Source organism: Sus scrofa, chromosome 12 (genome assembly GCF_054392235.1).
Source record: "Sus scrofa isolate SSC_HxYL_T2T_F1_AM1 chromosome 12, Sscrofa_HxYL_maternal_Yorkshire_Landrace_v2.0, whole genome shotgun sequence".
In the NCBI taxonomy this organism is placed as follows: domain Eukaryota; kingdom Metazoa; phylum Chordata; class Mammalia; order Artiodactyla; family Suidae; genus Sus; species Sus scrofa.
Window position 1 is genome coordinate 29,670,009 of NC_139394.1, and position 8,898 is coordinate 29,678,906.

Genomic DNA, 8,898 nt, shown 5'->3' on the forward strand with positions numbered 1-8,898 from the left:
TTAATAAGAGGTTTCCATTGTATTTCAGTGGGTTAAGTTCCTGACAGAGTGTCCATGAGAATGTGGGTTCAATCACATTCAATGAGACATTCACTGGTCTCATTCAGTGGGTTAAGGATCTGGCATTGCCACAAGCTGTGGCATAGGTCACAGATGTGGCTTGGATCCAGTGCTGCTGTGCCTATGTTGTAAACTGGTAGCTTCAGATCTGATTTGACCCCTAGCATTGGAACTTCCATACACCATGGGCATGGCAAAAGAAAGAAGGAAAGAAGGAAGGAAAGAAAGAAAGGAAAGAAAGAAAGAAAGAAAGAAAGAAAGAAAGAAAGAAAGACACTAATGAAATAATAAACAGAGAACTGATCAACATATACGCTGCAATAATAATGATTCAATTTGAATAGTCCTATCTACATTACAGTACACAAGTTAGCTTTATAATGTAATTTTTTTTATTCTGTGAGCTTGACAACAACACATGCATTACTGCTCAATTCCACCAACTTTATCCAATTTATCATTCTTGCTTCAAAATGGAAAACAAGATATGATTTTTAGATACTAGGAGTATTGCAAAACAGGATGAAATTTTAAATCCCTTTAAGAAGTTTCTTAAACTGTGAAAAAGAAACCATTTCATAATGCGATTGAGCAAGTGTACCTTTCTTTCATTTTCCACAAGAATTAGAAACAATGTAAATAAATGCAATTGATTAAGAATAAACAGTAGTAATTTTTTAAAAAGAGAATGAAAAAATAAAGGTAAAACATATAAATTAAGACCAGAGAAACAAATAGCAATAAATGATTCATATCATTAAATTTTCTACATTTATGAAGTGATACAAATTGATCTCAGACTTCCCCAATCTAAATATAAAAAGAAAACAAAATGCTACAAAATTCTAATTGTCCATATAACCAGTTACTAAATGAAATAATCAAGGAACAATCATTTAAAATCATTCACCTCTTAAAGCACTCTTGGCTGAAATATCTCCCATATGTTAAAATATGGAAAGATAAAATGACATTGTCTTTGTAATCTATGCATTCTTAAAAGTCTCCAGCCTCAAGAGCAAAGTTGTGGTGTATTCATGCAGATTTCTTCAAGTAAAGAGGGAGTTAACTTAGGCCTAGTTTCACAAAGGGAAAAAATAATGAAATAAATGAAAAGAAAGTTTAAGCACTGTATTCTTCAAAATTGTATTTTTTTGGTGTATATGTAACTGCCTCATGGCAAACATAGCAAGTTGGATGGGATTGCCCCAAAGTTCTCTTGATACATGTTTCAATATGTCTGCATAAAACAGTAAAGAGACAGGGGAGAAGTCCCTCCTCCCTAGTGTTGCATGTTATGTTAAATAGAGGTTACACTATTCTATTCCAGGATTAGGCCTAGATGTTCGCACTTTGGGAGCATGTATATATATGTGTGTGTGTGTGTCCACTTTTTAAGAATATGCATTCAAAAACACACATCAACAGCTATTTTCCCAAGGAATGGCAAGAGCGAGTTAGAGAAAATCTAGCAATATTAATAAATTATGCTTGGAATTTGCCTTCTCTTATAAGATAAAGTGTCACTGCTTTTTTCTTCACTATTTGCTTCACTACCAGAGTCCTGATATTGGAGCCTCATGTCCACTATTCTTATTAGCAGTGATACAGGGTGGAGTAGGCATGAGAGTTAGATTGATAACTCCTTCTGGATTTTCTCCATAATCTGTTTACCATTAGGAATCCTCATAGACTCATCTGGTCCTTGAGGACAAGCTTTATTGGAACTGATATATTCTACCTTAGCATGTATGAGAATAGAAAAACACCTTGTCCTGTTCCCTTGGCTCCCAAATGATAATCACAAAATATGTTCAGTCTGGTTTTGTTGACTATTCAAAGAGGTGGACTGTTAATTTTATCATTTTTATTGTATAGAAAGAAATCTCAACATATTTAAGTGTCTATTTCTTTCATAAGCATCATTAAAAGCTTGAATCTTTTTTCCACCGTGGTTCAGTGGGTTAATAACTCAAAATAGTGTCCATGAGAATGTGGCTTTGAGCTCTGGCTTGCTCAGTGGGTTAAGAATCTGGCATTGGCACAAGCTGTGGCAAAGTTTGCAGATGTGGCTTGGATCTATAATTGCTGTTGCTGTAGCATAGATATGTAGCTGCAGCTCCAATTTGACCCCTAGCTTGGGAACTCCCTTATGCTGCAGGCACATCCATAAAAAGAAAAAAATAGTGTCAAAAGGAGGCTCATTTCATATTCAAAGTCACAACAGGCACAAAAATTTTCTTGAGTCTCATCACTCTGACTCATTCTGTCTATCAGCCTCTATCAGATTCTAATTCAATGTTCCCATTTCATAAATCCCTTCAGAGCAGGGGAACTCTTTTCTTCCCTAATAAGTGTACCAAAATTGTTTTTCCAAAACTGATTAAGGCAGTCAGACTTAATATGGGTAGATGTAATTTCTCCCCACACTGTCTTAGCAAGGGACAGAGCTGTTGGGAACAACAAATACTCCAGTGTTACATAAGAATTCATTTATTTCCTTTTTTCCTCTGTTTGCTGGCTCCCTACACAATAATGGTCTACAATATGTTCCTCTGAGAAAATCTTGATTTCATTTAAGGATATGCTATGAGACAAGTTGCAGAGAAGAAATAAAACACTTTACAGCAGAGAGTTGTATATGTAGGTAAAGCAAGAGATATCATGGTATACAGGTGTGGATTGATGCAAGTTGCCTCAGGTGCCAAAAATTACCCCCCATGAAAAGCCAAATTGTCAGTTGATTTATGTTACTAAATCATTTAAATTTGCTACAAAATTTTCTCCCCTACCACCCATCTCCCTGTCACCCTCATCCCCTGTTCAGTAGATACAATCTGTTCCTTCAGTACGAAGATAGATAGGACAGAGAGTTAGGAGAGATAAGCCTTCCTCATAAAACATTGAAATGATACAATAGAGATGTCTACTCCATTAGTTGTAATCAAATAATGAATCTGAAGTGTAAGACTCTATGACATGTTACTGTAGACTCACTAACTATGGTGAAGGTTGCTTGAGTGCTGAAGTAGTACAAAATCAAACATAAGATTTTTTCCTGGTGAAATAAAGAGCTGAAGCCCTGAGTTTGGACCAAACTCTCATGGAGGTTTAAAGGGATTTAAGAAGTTTAGAAGCTTACCAAAGAAATACAATATTATAACCTTTATTATTTAAAATATTTAATAATAAATATTTAATAATAAATAATAAAAATATGTAGTATTTAAAATATTAGAAGTTTCATTTTCTTAAGGAAGCATGCATAAGTTTCTCCATTTCATATATCTTGTTCCACTTTATATTGAAATCCATTCACATACAGAATGAGCTCCCTAGACAGATGGTGCTACCACTTTCAGACACTAGCCCTGATTCTTTTTCTGTGGTATCACTGAAAGTAGGAAGTGGTCCACCAAATCTGACTGATTTTTAAGCTATTATAAAACCAAATGCCAAAGAGGCAAGATCCAGATACACCTTCAAATGGACAGGCACTGGATTCTTCCAATAGGAAGCCTTCACAAATCTCTAGACCTCTCACATAGCAATAGGCAGACACATTAAGCAAGACAATTACAATGAGGTAGCCTGTGGAACTGATTCCACAAATGTATATCAGAACTTTCTCTGTGACCAGCTGATTTTTACCCTTTGGGTGAGAAGAGGGGAGTGAACTACTGGGACATAGGATAGAGGGCCATTTCTCCAAGGTCAAGAAACATAAGTAAGCTTCCACATATGTAAAAGTACAAATAGAAATTTAGACAAACTGAGATTACAAAGGAACATGTTCCAGACATAGAATGAATAAAATCCCGAGATGAACAATTTAGTGTATTGGAGGTAGGCAATGGTTTGAAGTAATGATTGAAAGATGATCCTAGAACTCAGGAATAGAATAGAAGCACAAAGAAAGAAGTTACAAGATTTTTTTAAAAAATAAAAAGTTAGAAAATGTAAAGAACAATCAAACAGAGATGAATAATATAAAGGAAATGAAAAACATGCCTGAATGGATTAATAATAGGAAAAAAATGAGGCAGAAGAATGGGTAAATGAGCTGGAAGGCAGAATGATGGAAATCACTGCTACAAAACAGAATAAAGGACAAAGAATGAAAAAAATTGAGTACAGTATAGGATACCTCTGAGAAAATGTCAAGGCTACCAACATTCACAATATAAGGGTTCCAGGAGGAAAAGAGAGAAAAAAAAAAGACCTGCAAAAATATTTTAAGAGATTTTCCTAACAAAAAAATCTCCCTAGCATGGGCAGGAAATCACCTAAGTCCAGGAAGTACAGAGAGTCCTATAGAAGACTAACCCAAGGAGGAACACACCAAGAGTCATGGTAACCAAATTGATAAAAATTAAAGACAGAGAAAATATTAAAGGCAACAAAGGAAATTCAACATAGAAACAGAAGGTAATTCCTATAAAGTTATCAGCATATTTTTCAGCAGAAATCCTTAAGGCCATAAGGGAGTGGCATAATATATTTAAAGTGATAAAAAGGAAAAATATACAATAAAGAATATTCTACCCAGCAAGTTTTTTGCTCAGAGTCACCAGAGAAACCAAAAGTTTTCCAGACAAGCTAACCTAAAAGAGTGCATCAACACCAAATCATATATATCATGTATATACATGTTTGAACATATATATCATGTAATATATATGATAATATATTACTATATTAATATTTCACAACACATTAAGATATATATTAAAAACCTTCTGGTAGCAGCAAACAAAAAATCCATAATAGATACACAAACATGAAAAGAAAAAGCAAATCCATATATAACACTAAAGGTACTCATCAAACCACTAGAAAAGAGAACAAAAGAGAAAAGGAAGAAAAAGGATCTAAAAAACAAATCCAAAATAGTTAGCAAAATGACAGTAAGAATACACAGATTGATAATTTATTTAAATGTAAATGGGTTAGATGTTCCAACCAAAAGACAAAGACTGGCTAAATGGATAGAAAAGCAAGATCCATACATATGTTTTCTACAAGAGATCCATTTCAGATATAGGGACACATACAGAATGAAAGTGAAGGGATAGAAAGAGGAATTCCATGGAAATAGAAATTTTAGAAAAAGCAGAATAGCAATACTCATATTAAACAAAATAGACTTTAAAATAAAGATTATTATAAGATGCAAAATACACTATTAATGATGAAAGGATCAATTCAAGAAGAAGCTACAAAAGTTATAAATGCATTCATTATAGAGCTCCTCAGTATAAAAAGCAACCACAATGCTGAGAGTAGAAATGAAATACAAGAAAAAACTTCAAGAAACACAAACATGTGAAGGATAAACAATATGATATAGTGTAGGTCGCAGATGCACCTTTGATTTGGCATGCTATTGCTATGGTGTAGGCCAGCAGCTACAGCTCTGATTCATCCCTAGTCTAAGAACTTTCATATGCTGCAGGGGCGGCCACAGGAATAAAAACAAAACAAAAAAAACTCCCCACAAATTAAAGTCCAGGACCAAGTAGATTTAATAGGCAAATTCTATGGAATACTTAGAGAAGTGTTAGTACCTATCCTTCTGAAATTATTTCAAAAAGTATGGAGGAAGGAATGGTTCCAAATTCATTCCATAAGGCCACCATCAATCTGATACCAACACCAGACAAAATATCACAATGAAGATTATAGAACAATGTAACTGATAACATAAACATAAAAATGCCAAAAATAACCTAGAAAACTGAATCCAACAATACACTAAATGGATTGTACACCATGATCAAGTGTGACTTTTTCCCTGAGATGCAAGTTTTCTTCAATATCCATAAATCAATTAAGTGCGGCATACCATATAAACAAGTTGAAAAATAAAAACCTTATGACCATCTCAATAGATGCTGAAAAAAAATTTTGACAAATTTCAACACCCGTTTATGGTTAAAAACTCTCCAGAAAGTGAGCATAGAGGGAACCTACCTCAACATAACAAATGCCATGTATGACAAACCCACAGCTAACATCAAATTTCACAGTGAAAAACTGAACACATTTCTTCTAAGTTCAGGAGAAACACAAGGATATCCACTCTTGCCACTTATTCAATGTAGTTCTTGAAGTCCTATCCATGGCAATCAGAGAAGAAAAAGAAATAAAAGGAATCCAAATTGGAAAAAATAAAAAGTAAAATTATCACTGTTTGTAGATGGTATGATATTATACATTGAAAATTCTAAATATACTACCAATGAACTATTTTAACTCATCAATGAATTTTGGAAAGTTTAAGGATACAAAATTAATACACAGAAATTTCTTGCATTTCTGCACACAATGATAACAGATTATAAAGAGAAATTAAAGAAATAATCATATTTAACACTACATCAAAAACAATATAATACTAGGAATAAACCTACCTAAGGAGGCAAATGACCTATACTCTGAACACTTTAAGGAAACTTAAACTTTAAGGAAACTTCCTATGAACACTGAGAAAAAAAATTTGAAGTTGACACAGATATACCATGTTCATAGATTGAAAGAGTCATTATTGTCAAAATGACTATACTATTCAAGGCAGCCTACAGATTCAGTGCAATTCATGTCAAATTACCAATGACATTTATCACAGAATTAGAAAAATTAATTGATTTTGTATGGAGAAACAAAAGACCCCAAATAGTCAAAGCAATTTTGAGAAAGAAAAATGAAGCTTGAGGCATCATACTTCTTGACTTTACACTATATATCAAAGCTATAGTCATCAAAATAGTATGGTAATGACACAAACCAGAAATACACATAAGTGGAAGTGGACGGAAAGCTCAGAAATTAGCCCACACACCTATGGTCAATTAATCTATGACAAAGGAGGGAAGACTATGCAATGGAGAAAAAGATTCTTCAATGAGTGGTGATGGGAAAATTGGGCAGCTGCATGTAAAAGATCAGAATTAGAACATTCTCTAATACCATACACAAAAATAAACTCATAATAGATTAAAGACCTAAAATGTATGTCCAGATAACATAAAATGTTTAAAGGAAAACATAGGACACTCTTTCAGTTAAACTCCAGCACTGTCTTTTTGGATCCACCTCCTACATTAAAAAAAAAAAGGGGGGGGACCTAATTAAACATAAAAGACTTTTCACAGCAGAGGAAATCATAAACAAAAAAAAAAAGACTACCTACAGAATGGGAGAAGTAACAGGCAAGGGATTAATCTCTAAACAGTTGATACAGATCAATATAAAAAACACAACAACCCAATCAAAAAATTGGTGGAAGAACAAAGTAAACATTTCTCCAAAGAAGATACACAGATGGACAAAAGATATGTGAAAAGATGCTCGGTACTGCCAACTGTAAGAGAAATTCAAATCATAATTTCCCTGAGCTATTGCCTTAACAGCATTCATAATGGCCAACATCAAAAATCTATAGATAAGTGCTGGAGAAAAAAGGAATACTCCTACACAGTTAGTGGGAATACAGGTTGGCACAGCCATGATGGAGAACAGAATGGAGATTCCTAAAATACAAAAAATAGAGTTACCATATGATCCAGCATATATCTGGAGAAAACCATAATTTGAAAATATGTATGTACCTTGATGTTCATTTCAGAGCACCTCAACAATCTATCCACAATACCTAGGACATGGAAGCATCCTAGGTTTCCATTAATATATGAATGAATAAGGATGTGGTATATTTATACAATGGAATATTACTCAGCCATAAAAGGGGATGAAATAATGCCATTTGTGGCAACATGGATGGACATAGATATTATCATACTACATTAAGAAAGCCAGATAGGAAAAAGCAAAAAGTGTATGATATTTCTTATATGTGGAATCTAAAAACAAAAACAAATGAAGTTATATACAAAAATAAAAATATAGACCCAGAAACAGAATACAATGCTATGGTTACCAAAGCAGACATTTGGGGGAGGAATAAATTAGAGTTTAGGATTAACATATGCACACTACTGTTCATAAAATAAATAACAAACAAGGACCTACTATATAGCAAATGGAACTCTAGTTAAAATTTTGGAATCATTGATATGGGAAAAATAACTGAAAAAATAAATATATATGTATACATAAATGAACCACTTGACTATGCCTGAACTATACAACATAGTAAATAAACTATACTTAATTTAAAAATAATATATAAAATTAAAAATTTAAAAATGAAAAAAATTACTAGTAAAATTATGAAGTGAGATGAAGTATGATTTTGGAAAAAAAAATGTAGTGAGCATTTAGTATATCTTAAGTACTTTTGAACTAGTTATCATACAAGAATCATATGAAGATCTATAATTCTCACCATTAAATAAGAAGGAAATTGAGATTTCAAGATTTAAGCAAACTTGCCCAAGATCTTACAAACAAAAGCCAAGTCAGTATTGAAACCCGGTGCCCCTCCAACTTGCTTCGCACCACACTTTTGCTATCTGAACAGGCCAAGATAGTGAGAAAAGTAGAACTTACTTCAAGGAATAGCTTTTGGCATAGAAACACATCTTATTTGTGCTATTTATTTGGCACCTAGAACTTAGTTTATAACCTAAATTTATTTTACAGATATCTGTCTTGTTTCTCATGGCTTGTCAGCTCAAGAATGACTAAGTTTAATGTCCAGTTTGACCACTAAGTAACTGTAATATCTTTATTTAAAACTCATTTTAACTCATCTTTGTAACAGTACCTACATCACTTGGGTGTTAATGAATAATTATTAGATAAAGCTAAAACTGTACTTGACACAGATTAAAATATCCATAAATTTAGCTTAAAAATTACACTTTAATCATCTAT